This window comes from Cavia porcellus, unplaced genomic scaffold (assembly GCF_034190915.1).
Source record: "Cavia porcellus strain 051 isolate PalLab524CR breed Dunkin Hartley unplaced genomic scaffold, mCavPor4.1 scaffold_1, whole genome shotgun sequence".
NCBI classification, from domain to species: Eukaryota; Metazoa; Chordata; class Mammalia; order Rodentia; family Caviidae; genus Cavia; species Cavia porcellus.
This window is the reverse complement of record NW_026947484.1, coordinates 9,315,481-9,329,372: the sequence shown is the minus strand read 5'-3', so window position 1 is coordinate 9,329,372 and position 13,892 is coordinate 9,315,481.

The following is a 13,892-nucleotide window of genomic DNA, read 5'->3' as shown; positions in this document are numbered from 1 at the left end:
TTCCTGTGTTCTGTTTCCTGAATCCTACTTCCTGTGTTCTACTTATGGAATTCTATATTCTGAATTCTACTTCCTGTGTTCTACTTCCGGAATACTATTTCCTGAACCCTACTTCCTGTGTTCTCCTTCCTGAATTCTATTTCCTGAATCTTAATTCCTGTGTTCTCCTTCCTGAGTTGTATTTCGTGAATCCTACTTCCTGTGTTCTACTTCCAGTATTCTATTCGCTGAATACTATTTCCTGTGTTCTCCTTCATGAGGCCTATTTCCTGAGTACTACCTCCTGTGTTATACTGCCGGGATTCTATTTCCTGAATCCTACTTCCTGTGTTGAACTTTGGGAATTGTACTTTCAGATTCCTACTCCCTGTGTTCTCCTTCCTGAGTTCTATTTCCTGAATATTAATTCCTGTCCTCTACTTCCTGAGTTGTTTCCTGAATCCAACTTCCTGTGCTCTCTTTCATGGGGCCTATTTCCCAGATCTTACATCTTGTGTTCTACTTCCTGAGTTCTATTTGCTGAATCTTAATTCGTGTTCCCCTCCCTGAGTTCTTTCTTGAACTTTACTTCCTGTGTCGTTCCTCCGGAATACTGTTTCCTGAATTCTACTTCCTCTGTCCTACTTCTGGAATTCTATTTCCTGAATCCTACTTCCTCTGTTCTACTTCCTAAGTTCTATTTCCGGAATGCTACTTCCTGTGTTCTACTTCCTGAGTTCTATTTCCTGAATCCAACTTCCTGTGCTTTCTTTCATGAGGCCTATTTCCGGAATCCTAGCTCCTGTGTTTTACATCCTGAGTTCTATTTCCTGTCTGCTACTTCCGGAATTCTATTCCTTGAATCCTACTTCCTGTGTTCTCTATATGAGGCCGATTTCCTGAGTAGTAATTCCTGTGTTCTACTTCTGGAATTCTATTTCCTGAACCTTGCTTCCTGTGTTCGACTTCTGGAATTCTATTTCCTGAATCTTACTCCCTGTGTTCTCCTTCCTGAGTTCTATTTCCTGAATCTTAATCTTTTGTTCTACATCCTGAGTTCCATTTCCTCACTCCTAATTCCTGTGTTCCACTTCCGGAATTCTATTTCGTGAAAGCTACTCCCTGCGTACTGCTTCCTGAGTTCTATTTCTGAATCTGAATTCCTGTTTTCTGCTTCCTATGTTCTATTCCTGAATCCTACTTCCTGTGTTCTACTTCCTGAGTTCTATTTCCTGAATCCAACTTCCTGTGCTTTCTTTCATGAGGCCTATTTGCAGAATACTACATCCTGCATTGTACTTCCTGAGTTCTATTTCCGGAATCCTACTTCCAGTGTTCTCCTTCCTCAGTTCTATTTCCTGAATCCTACTTCCTGTGTTCTACTCCTGGAATTCTATTTCCTGAATCCTACTTCCTTTGTTCTACTTGAGGAATTCTATATCCTGAATCCTAGCTCCTGTATTCTGCTTCATGAGGCCTATTTCCTGAATATTGCTTCCTGTGTTCAACTTCCGCAATACTATACCCTTAATCCTACTTCCTGTGTTCCCCTTCTTGAGGCCTATTTCCTGAATGCTTTTTCATGTGTTCTACTTCCTGAGTTCGATTTCCTGAATCCAACTTCCTGTGCTCTCTTTCATGGGGCCTATTTCATGAATCTGACATCCTGTGTTCTACTTCCTGAGTTCTATTTCTTGAATCCTACTTCCTGTATCCTCTATAATGAGGCCTATTTCGTGAATCCTACTTCCTGTGTTCTACTTCCGGAATTCTATTTTCTGAAACCTACCTCCATCATGAGGCCTATTTCCTGGATACTGCTTGCTGTGTTCTACCCCCTGGATTCTATTTCCTAAATCTGCTTTACTGTGTTCTACATCATGAGGTCTATTTCCTGAATATTACTTCTTGCATTCTCCTTCCTGTGTTCTATATCCTGAATCCTACTTCCTGTGTTCTTCTTCCAGAATAATATTTCCTGAATCCTCATTCGTGTGCTACTTCCTGAGAACTATTTCCTGAGTCCTACGTCCTGTGTTCTCCTTCATGAGGCCTATTTTCTGATTCCTACTTCCTGTGTTCTACTTCCGGAATTTCACTTCCTGAATCTTACTTCCTGCGTTTTACTTCCCGAGTTCTATTTCCCAAATTCTACTTCCTGTGTTCTATTTAGTGAATCTTAATTCCTTGGTTTTCCTTCCTGAATTCTATTTTGTGAATCCTGCTTCCTGTGTTCTACTTCCGGTATTCTATTTCCTGAATCTTACTTCATGTGTCCTACGTCTGGATTCCTATATCCTGAATTCTACTTTCTGTGTTCTACTTACGGAATTCTATTTCCCGAATGCTACTTCCTGTGTTCTCCTTCCTGAGTTGTATTTCCTAAATCTTACATCATGTGTTGTACTTCCAGAATTCTATTTCCTGAATCCTACTTCCTGTGTTCTACTTCCAGAATTCTATTTGCTGAACTCTATTACCTGTGTTCTCCTTCATGAGGCCTATTTACTGAATACTACTTCCTGTGTTATACTTCTGGAATTCTATTTCCTGAATCCTATTTCCTGTGTTCCACTTCGGGAATTCTACTTCCAGAATCCTACTCCGTGTGTTCTACTACCTTAGTTCTTAATTCCTGTGCTCTATTGCCTGAATTCTATTTCCTGAATCCTACCTCATGTGTTCCCCTTCTGGAATTCTATTGTTTAAAATCCTACATCCTGTGTTATACGGCCAGGACTCTATTTCCTGAATCCAACTTCCTGTGTTCTTTTTCCTGCATTCTTTTTCCTGAATCCAACTTCCTGTGCTCTCCTTCATGAGGCCTACACCTTTAATCCTACTTCGTGTGTTCTAATTCCTAAGTTCTATTTCCTGAATCCAATTTCCTGTGTTCTCTTTCTTCAGTTCTATTTCCTGAATTCTACTTCCTGTGTTCTACCTCAGTATTTCTATTTCCTGAATCCAACGTCCTGTGTTCTCCTTCATGGGTCCTATTTCCTGTATCCTATTTCATGTGTTCTAATTCCTGAGTTCTATTTCCTGAATCCTACATCCTGTGTTATGCTTCCTCAGTTTTATTTCCTGAATCCTATATCCTGTGTTATACTTATGGAATTCTATTTCCTGCATCCTGCTTCCTGTTTTCTTCTTCCTGAGTTCCTTTTCCTGAATCTTACATCCTTTGTTCTCCTTCCTAGTATCAATTTCCTGAATCTTATGTCCTATGATCTATTTCTGAGTTCTAATTCCTGAATACTACTTCCTGCGTTGTACTTCAGGAATTCTATTCCCTGAATCCTACTTCATGTGTTCTCCTTCCTGAGTTCTATTTCCTGAATCTTAATTCCTGTGTTATACTTCCTGATTTCTATTTCCTTAATCTTACTTCCTGTATTCTACTTCTGGAATTCTATTTCCTAAGTCCTACTTCCTGTATTCTACTTCCAGAATTCTATTTCCTGAATGCTACTTAATGTGTTCCACTTCCTGAGTTCTATTTAATGAATCCTATGTCCAGTGTTCTCCTTTATGAGGCCTATTTTGTGAATCCTACTTCCTGTGTACTCTTCCCTTATCCTATTTCCAGAAACGTACTTCCTGTGTTTTCCATCATGAGGCCTATTTCTTGAATCCTGCTTCCTGTGTTCTACCTCCAGTATTCTATTTCGTGAGTCCTAATTCCTGTGTTGTACTTCCATAACTCTACTTCCTTAATCCTACTCTCTGTGTTGTCCTTCCTGAGTTCTATTTCCTGAATCTTAATTCCTGTGTTCTACTTCCTGAGTTCTATTTCCTGCATCCTACTTCCTTTTTCTACCTCCGTAATTCTATTTCCCACATCCTACCTCCTGTGTTCTATTTCCAGAATTCTATTTCCTGAATCCTACATCCTGTGATCTATTTCCTAAGTTCTATTTCCTGAATCCAACTTGCTGCGCTCTCCTTCATGAGGTCTATTTCCTGAATCTTGCTTCCTGTCTTTTACATCCTGAGTTCTATTTCCTGAATCCTACATCCTGTGTTCTACTTCCTGAGTTCTATTTCCTGAATCCAAATTCCGTTTTTCTCCTTTTGAGTCCTATTTCCTAACTCTTACATCCTGTGTTCCACTTCCAGAGTTATATATCCTCAAACCTACTTCCTGTGTTGTGCTTCCTGTGTTCTGTTTCCTGAATCCTACTTCCTGTGTTCTACTTATGGAATTCTATATTCTGAATTCTACTTCCTGTGTTCTACTTCCGGAATACTATTTCCTGAACCCTACTTCCTGTGTTCTCCTTCCTGAATTCTATTTCCTGAATCTTAATTCCTGTGTTCTCCTTCCTGAGTTGTATTTCGTGAATCCTACTTCCTGTGTTCTACTTCCAGTATTCTATTCGCTGAATACTATTTCCTGTGTTCTCCTTCATGAGGCCTATTTCCTGAGTACTACCTCCTGTGTTATACTGCCGGGATTCTATTTCCTGAATCCTACTTCCTGTGTTGAACTTTGGGAATTGTACTTTCAGATTCCTACTCCCTGTGTTCTCCTTCCTGAGTTCTATTTCCTGAATATTAATTCCTGTCCTCTACTTCCTGAGTTGTTTCCTGAATCCAACTTCCTGTGCTCTCTTTCATGGGGCCTATTTCCCAGATCCTACATCTTGTGTTCTACTTCCTGAGTTCTATTTGCTGAATCTTAATTCGTGTTCCCCTCCCTGAGTTCTTTCTTGAACTTTACTTCCTGTGTCGTTCCTCCGGAATACTGTTTCCTGAATTCTACTTCCTCTGTCCTACTTCTGGAATTCTATTTCCTGAATCCTACTTCCTCTGTTCTACTTCCTAAGTTCTATTTCCGGAATGCTACTTCCTGTGTTCTACTTCCTGAGTTCTATTTCCTGAATCCAACTTCCTGTGCTTTCTTTCATGAGGCCTATTTCCGGAATCCTAGCTCCTGTGTTTTACATCCTGAGTTCTATTTCCTGTCTGCTACTTCCGGAATTCTATTCCTTGAATCCTACTTCCTGTGTTCTCTATATGAGGCCGATTTCCTGAGTAGTAATTCCTGTGTTCTACTTCTGGAATTCTATTTCCTGAACCTTGCTTCCTGTGTTCGACTTCTGGAATTCTATTTCCTGAATCTTACTCCCTGTGTTCTCCTTCCTGAGTTCTATTTCCTGAATCTTAATCTTTTGTTCTACATCCTGAGTTCCATTTCCTCACTCCTAATTCCTGTGTTCCACTTCCGGAATTCTATTTCGTGAAAGCTACTCCCTGCGTACTGCTTCCTGAGTTCTATTTCTGAATCTGAATTCCTGTTTTCTGCTTCCTATGTTCTATTCCTGAATCCTACTTCCTGTGTTCTACTTCCTGAGTTCTATTTCCTGAATCCAACTTCCTGTGCTTTCTTTCATGAGGCCTATTTGCAGAATACTACATCCTGCATTGTACTTCCTGAGTTCTATTTCCGGAATCCTACTTCCAGTGTTCTCCTTCCTCAGTTCTATTTCCTGAATCCTACTTCCTGTGTTCTACTCCTGGAATTCTATTTCCTGAATCCTACTTCCTTTGTTCTACTTGAGGAATTCTATATCCTGAATCCTAGCTCCTGTATTCTGCTTCATGAGGCCTATTTCCTGAATATTGCTTCCTGTGTTCAACTTCCGCAATACTATACCCTTAATCCTACTTCCTGTGTTCCCCTTCTTGAGGCCTATTTCCTGAATGCTTTTTCATGTGTTCTACTTCCTGAGTTCGATTTCCTGAATCCAACTTCCTGTGCTCTCTTTCATGGGGCCTATTTCATGAATCTGACATCCTGTGTTCTACTTCCTGAGTTCTATTTCTTGAATCCTACTTCCTGTATCCTCTATAATGAGGCCTATTTCGTGAATCCTACTTCCTGTGTTCTACTTCCGGAATTCTATTTTCTGAAACCTACCTCCATCATGAGGCCTATTTCCTGAATACTGCTTGCTGTGTTCTACCCCCTGGATTCTATTTCCTAAATCTGCTTTACTGTGTTCTACATCATGAGGTCTATTTCCTGAATATTACTTCTTGCATTCTCCTTCCTGTGTTCTATATCCTGAATCCTACTTCCTGTGTTCTTCTTCCAGAATAATATTTCCTGAATCCTCATTCGTGTGCTACTTCCTGAGAACTATTTCCTGAGTCCTACGTCCTGTGTTCTCCTTCATGAGGCCTATTTTCTGATTCCTACTTCCTGTGTTCTACTTCCGGAATTTCACTTCCTGAATCTTACTTCCTGCGTTTTACTTCCCGAGTTCTATTTCCCAAATTCTACTTCCTGTGTTCTATTTAGTGAATCTTAATTCCTTGGTTTTCCTTCCTGAATTCTATTTTGTGAATCCTGCTTCCTGTGTTCTACTTCCGGTATTCTATTTCCTGAATCTTACTTCATGTGTCCTACGTCTGGATTCCTATATCCTGAATTCTACTTTCTGTGTTCTACTTACGGAATTCTATTTCCTGAATCCTAATTCCTGTTGTCTCCTTCCTGAGTTGTATTTCCTAAATCTTACATCATGTGTTGTACTTCCAGAATTCTATTTCCTGAATCCTACTTCCTGTGTTCTACTTCCAGAATTCTATTTGCTGAACTCTATTACCTGTGTTCTCCTTCATGAGGCCTATTTACTGAATACTACTTCCTGTGTTATACTTCTGGAATTCTATTTCCTGAATCCTATTTCCTGTGTTCCACTTCGGGAATTCTACTTCCAGAATCCTACTCCGTGTGTTCTACTACCTTAGTTCTACTTCCTGAATCTTAATTCCTGTGCTCTATTGCCTGAGTTCTATTTTCTGAATCCTACCTCATGTGTTCCCCTTCTGGAATTCTATTGTTTAAAATCCTACATCCTGTGTTATACGGCCAGGACTCTATTTCCTGAATCCAACTTCCTGTGTTCTTTTTCCTGCATTCTTTTTCCTGAATCCAACTTCCTGTGCTCTCCTTCATGAGGCCTACACCTTTAATCCTACTTCGTGTGTTCTAATTCCTAAGTTCTATTTCCTGAATCCAATTTCCTGTGTTCTCTTTCTTCAGTTCTATTTCCTGAATTCTACTTCCTGTGTTCTACCTCAGTATTTCTATTTCCTGAATCCAACGTCCTGTGTTCTCCTTCATGGGTCCTATTTCCTGTATCCTATTTCATGTGTTCTAATTCCTGAGTTCTATTTCCTGAATCCTACATCCTGTGTTATGCTTCCTCAGTTTTATTTCCTGAATCCTATATCCTGTGTTATACTTATGGAATTCTATTTCCTGCATCCTGCTTCCTGTTTTCTTCTTCCTGAGTTCCTTTTCCTGAATCTTACATCCTTTGTTCTCCTTCCTAGTATCAATTTCCTGAATCTTATGTCCTATGATCTATTTCTGAGTTCTAATTCCTGAATACTACTTCCTGCGTTGTACTTCAGGAATTCTATTCCCTGAATCCTACTTCATGTGTTCTCCTTCCTGAGTTCTATTTCCTGAATCTTAATTCCTGTGTTATACTTCCTGATTTCTATTTCCTTAATCTTACTTCCTGTATTCTACTTCTGGAATTCTATTTCCTAAGTCCTACTTCCTGTATTCTACTTCCAGAATTCTATTTCCTGAATGCTACTTAATGTGTTCCACTTCCTGAGTTCTATTTAATGAATCCTATGTCCAGTGTTCTCCTTTATGAGGCCTATTTTGTGAATCCTACTTCCTGTGTACTCTTCCCTTATCCTATTTCCAGAAACGTACTTCCTGTGTTTTCCATCATGAGGCCTATTTCTTGAATCCTGCTTCCTGTGTTCTACCTCCAGTATTCTATTTCGTGAGTCCTAATTCCTGTGTTGTACTTCCATAACTCTACTTCCTTAATCCTACTCTCTGTGTTGTCCTTCCTGAGTTCTATTTCCTGAATCTTAATTCCTGTGTTCTACTTCCTGAGTTCTATTTCCTGCATCCTACTTCCTTTTTCTACCTCCGTAATTCTATTTCCCACATCCTACCTCCTGTGTTCTATTTCCAGAATTCTATTTCCTGAATCCTACATCCTGTGATCTATTTCCTAAGTTCTATTTCCTGAATCCAACTTGCTGCGCTCTCCTTCATGAGGTCTATTTCCTGAATCTTGCTTCCTGTCTTTTACATCCTGAGTTCTATTTCCTGAATCCTACATCCTGTGTTCTACTTCCTGAGTTCTATTTCCTGAATCCAACTTCCGTTTTTCTCCTTTTGAGTCCTATTTCCTAACTCTTACATCCTGTGTTCCACTTCCAGAGTTATATATCCTCAAACCTACTTCCTGTGTTGTGCTTCCTGTGTTCTGTTTCCTGAATCCTACTTCCTGTGTTCTACTTATGGAATTCTATATTCTGAATCCTACTTCCTGTGTTCTACTTCCGGAATACTATTTCCTGAACCCTACTTCCTGTGTTCTCCTTCCTGAATTCTATTTCCTGAATCTTAATTCCTGTGTTCTCCTTCCTGAGTTGTATTTCGTGAATCCTACTTCCTGTGTTCTACTTCCAGTATTCTATTCGCTGAATACTATTTCCTGTGTTCTCCTTCATGAGGCCTATTTCCTGAGTACTACCTCCTGTGTTATACTGCCGGGATTCTATTTCCTGAATCCTACTTCCTGTGTTGAACTTTGGGAATTGTACTTTCAGATTCCTACTCCCTGTGTTCTCCTTCCTGAGTTCTATTTCCTGAATATTAATTCCTGTCCTCTACTTCCTGAGTTGTTTCCTGAATCCAACTTCCTGTGCTCTCTTTCATGGGGCCTATTTCCCAGATCCTACATCTTGTGTTCTACTTCCTGAGTTCTATTTGCTGAATCTTAATTCGTGTTCCCCTCCCTGAGTTCTTTCTTGAACTTTACTTCCTGTGTCGTTCCTCCGGAATACTGTTTCCTGAATTCTACTTCCTCTGTCCTACTTCTGGAATTCTATTTCCTGAATCCTACTTCCTCTGTTCTACTTCCTAAGTTCTATTTCCGGAATGCTACTTCCTGTGTTCTACTTCCTGAGTTCTATTTCCTGAATCCAACTTCCTGTGCTTTCTTTCATGAGGCCTATTTCCAGAATCCTAGCTCCTGTGTTTTACCTCCTGAGTTCTATTTCCTGTCTGCTACTTCCGGAATTCTATTCCTTGAATCCTACTTCCTGTGTTCTCTATATGAGGCCGATTTCCTGAGTAGTAATTCCTGTGTTCTACTTCTGGAATTCTATTTCCTGAACCTTGCTTCCTGTGTTCGACTTCTGGAATTCTATTTCCTGAATCTTACTCCCTGTGTTCTCCTTCCTGAGTTCTATTTCCTGAATCTTAATCTTTTGTTCTACATCCTGAGTTCCATTTCCTCACTCCTAATTCCTGTGTTCCACTTCCGGAATTCTATTTCGTGAAAGCTACTCCCTGCGTACTGCTTCCTGAGTTCTATTTCTGAATCTGAATTCCTGTTTTCTGCTTCCTATGTTCTATTCCTGAATCCTACTTCCTGTGTTCTACTTCCTGAGTTCTATTTCCTGAATCCAACTTCCTGTGCTTTCTTTCATGAGGCCTATTTGCAGAATACTACATCCTGCATTGTACTTCCTGAGTTCTATTTCCGGAATCCTACTTCCAGTGTTCTCCTTCCTCAGTTCTATTTCCTGAATCCTACTTCCTGTGTTCTACTCCTGGAATTCTATTTCCTGAATCCTACTTCCTTTGTTCTACTTGAGGAATTCTATATCCTGAATCCTAGCTCCTGTATTCTGCTTCATGAGGCCTATTTCCTGAATATTGCTTCCTGTGTTCTACTTCCGCAATACTATACCCTTAATCCTACTTCCTGTGTTCCCCTTCTTGAGGCCTATTTCCTGAATGCTTTTTCATGTGTTCTACTTCCTGAGTTCGATTTCCTGAATCCAACTTCCTGTGCTCTCTTTCATGGGGCCTATTTCATGAATCTGACATCCTGTGTTCTACTTCCTGAGTTCTATTTCTTGAATCCTACTTCCTGTATCCTCTATAATGAGGCCTATTTCGTGAATCCTACTTCCTGTGTTCTACTTCCGGAATTCTATTTTCTGAAACCTACCTCCATCATGAGGCCTATTTCCTGAATACTGCTTGCTGTGTTCTACCCCCTGGATTCTATTTCCTAAATCTGCTTTACTGTGTTCTACATCATGAGGTCTATTTCCTGAATATTACTTCTTGCATTCTCCTTCCTGTGTTCTATATCCTGAATCCTACTTCCTGTGTTCTTCTTCCAGAATAATATTTCCTGAATCCTCATTCGTGTGCTACTTCCTGAGAACTATTTCCTGAATCCTACGTCCTGTGTTCTCCTTCATGAGGCCTGTTTTCTGATTCCTACTTCCTGTGTTCTACTTCCGGAATTTCACTTCCTGAATCTTACTTCCTGCGTTTTACTTCCCGAGTTCTATTTCCCAAATTCTACTTCCTGTGTTCTATTTAGTGAATCTTAATTCCTTGGTTTTCCTTCCTGAATTCTATTTTGTGAATCCTGCTTCCTGTGTTCTACTTCCGGTATTCTATTTCCTGAATCTTACTTCATGTGTCCTACGTCTGGATTCCTATATCCTGAATTCTACTTTCTGTGTTCCACTTACGGAATTCTATTTCCTGAATCCTAATTCCTGTTGTCTCCTTCCTGAGTTGTATTTCCTAAATCTTACATCATGTGTTGTACTTCCAGAATTCTATTTCCTGAATCCTACTTCCTGTGTTCTACTTCCAGAATTCTATTTGCTGAACTCTATTACCTGTGTTCTCCTTCATGAGGCCTATTTACTGAATACTACTTCCTGTGTTATACTTCTGGAATTCTATTTCCTGAATCCTATTTCCTGTGTTCCACTTCGGGAATTCTACTTCCAGAATCCTACTCCGTGTGTTCTACTACCTTAGTTCTACTTCCTGAATCTTAATTCCTGTGCTCTATTGCCTGAGTTCTATTTTCTGAATCCTACCTCATGTGTTCCCCTTCTGGAATTCTATTGTTTAAAATCCTACATCCTGTGTTATACGGCCAGGACTCTATTTCCTGAATCCAACTTCCTGTGTTCTTTTTCCTGCATTCTTTTTCCTGAATCCAACTTCCTGTGCTCTCCTTCATGAGGCCTACACCTTTAATCCTACTTCGTGTGTTCTAATTCCTAAGTTCTATTTCCTGAATCCAATTTCCTGTGTTCTCTTTCTTCAGTTCTATTTCCTGAATTCTACTTCCTGTGTTCTACCTCAGTATTTCTATTTCCTGAATCCAACGTCCTGTGTTCTCCTTCATGGGTCCTATTTCCTGTATCCTATTTCATGTGTTCTAATTCCTGAGTTCTATTTCCTGAATCCTACATCCTGTGTTATGCTTCCTCAGTTTTATTTCCTGAATCCTATATCCTGTGTTATACTTATGGAATTCTATTTCCTGCATCCTGCTTCCTGTTTTCTTCTTCCTGAGTTCCTTTTCCTGAATCTTACATCCTTTGTTCTCCTTCCTAGTATCAATTTCCTGAATCTTATGTCCTATGATCTATTTCTGAGTTCTAATTCCTGAATACTACTTCCTGCGTTGTACTTCAGGAATTCTATTCCCTGAATCCTACTTCATGTGTTCTCCTTCCTGAGTTCTATTTCCTGAATCTTAATTCCTGTGTTATACTTCCTGATTTCTATTTCCTTAATCTTACTTCCTGTATTCTACTTCTGGAATTCTATTTCCTAAGTCCTACTTCCTGTATTCTACTTCCAGAATTCTATTTCCTGAATGCTACTTAATGTGTTCCACTTCCTGAGTTCTATTTAATGAATCCTATGTCCAGTGTTCTCCTTTATGAGGCCTATTTTGTGAATCCTACTTCCTGTGTACTCTTCCCTTATCCTATTTCCAGAAACGTACTTCCTGTGTTTTCCATCATGAGGCCTATTTCTTGAATCCTGCTTCCTGTGTTCTACCTCCAGTATTCTATTTCGTGAGTCCTAATTCCTGTGTTGTACTTCCATAACTCTACTTCCTTAATCCTACTCTCTGTGTTGTCCTTCCTGAGTTCTATTTCCTGAATCTTAATTCCTGTGTTCTACTTCCTGAGTTCTATTTCCTGCATCCTACTTCCTTTTTCTACCTCCGTAATTCTATTTCCCACATCCTACCTCCTGTGTTCTATTTCCAGAATTCTATTTCCTGAATCCTACATCCTGTGATCTATTTCCTAAGTTCTATTTCCTGAATCCAACTTGCTGCGCTCTCCTTCATGAGGTCTATTTCCTGAATCTTGCTTCCTGTCTTTTACATCCTGAGTTCTATTTCCTGAATCCTACATCCTGTGTTCTACTTCCTGAGTTCTATTTCCTGAATCCAACTTCCGTTTTTCTCCTTTTGAGTCCTATTTCCTAACTCTTACATCCTGTGTTCCACTTCCAGAGTTATATATCCTCAAACCTACTTCCTGTGTTGTGCTTCCTGTGTTCTGTTTCCTGAATCCTACTTCCTGTGTTCTACTTATGGAATTCTATATTCTGAATCCTACTTCCTGTGTTCTACTTCCGGAATACTATTTCCTGAACCCTACTTCCTGTGTTCTCCTTCCTGAATTCTATTTCCTGAATCTTAATTCCTGTGTTCTCCTTCCTGAGTTGTATTTCGTGAATCCTACTTCCTGTGTTCTACTTCCAGTATTCTATTCGCTGAATACTATTTCCTGTGTTCTCCTTCATGAGGCCTATTTCCTGAGTACTACCTCCTGTGTTATACTGCCGGGATTCTATTTCCTGAATCCTACTTCCTGTGTTGAACTTTGGGAATTGTACTTTCAGATTCCTACTCCCTGTGTTCTCCTTCCTGAGTTCTATTTCCTGAATATTAATTCCTGTCCTCTACTTCCTGAGTTGTTTCCTGAATCCAACTTCCTGTGCTCTCTTTCATGGGGCCTATTTCCCAGATCCTACATCTTGTGTTCTACTTCCTGAGTTCTATTTGCTGAATCTTAATTCGTGTTCCCCTCCCTGAGTTCTTTCTTGAACTTTACTTCCTGTGTCGTTCCTCCGGAATACTGTTTCCTGAATTCTACTTCCTGTGTCCTACTTCTGGAATTCTATTTCCTGAATCCTACTTCCTCTGTTCTACTTCCTAAGTTCTATTTCCGGAATGCTACTTCCTGTGTTCTACTTCCTGAGTTCTATTTCCTGAATCCAACTTCCTGTGCTTTCTTTCATGAGGCCTATTTCCAGAATCCTAGCTCCTGTGTTTTACCTCCTGAGTTCTATTTCCTGTCTGCTACTTCCGGAATTCTATTCCTTGAATCCTACTTCCTGTGTTCTCTATATGAGGCCGATTTCCTGAGTAGTAATTCCTGTGTTCTACTTCTGGAATTCTATTTCCTGAACCTTGCTTCCTGTGTTCGACTTCTGGAATTCTATTTCCTGAATCTTACTCCCTGTGTTCTCCTTCCTGAGTTCTATTTCCTGAATCTTAATCTTTTGTTCTACATCCTGAGTTCCATTTCCTCACTCCTAATTCCTGTGTTCCACTTCCGGAATTCTATTTCGTGAAAGCTACTCCCTGCGTACTGCTTCCTGAGTTCTATTTCTGAATCTGAATTCCTGTTTTCTGCTTCCTATGTTCTATTCCTGAATCCTACTTCCTGTGTTCTACTTCCTGAGTTCTATTTCCTGAATCCAACTTCCTGTGCTTTCTTTCATGAGGCCTATTTGCAGAATACTACATCCTGCATTGTACTTCCTGAGTTCTATTTCCGGAATCCTACTTCCAGTGTTCTCCTTCCTCAGTTCTATTTCCTGAATCCTACTTCCTGTGTTCTACTCCTGGAATTCTATTTCCTGAATCCTACTTCCTTTGTTCTACTTGAGGAATTCTATATCCTGAATCCTAGCTCCTGTATTCTGCTTCATGAGGCCTATTTCC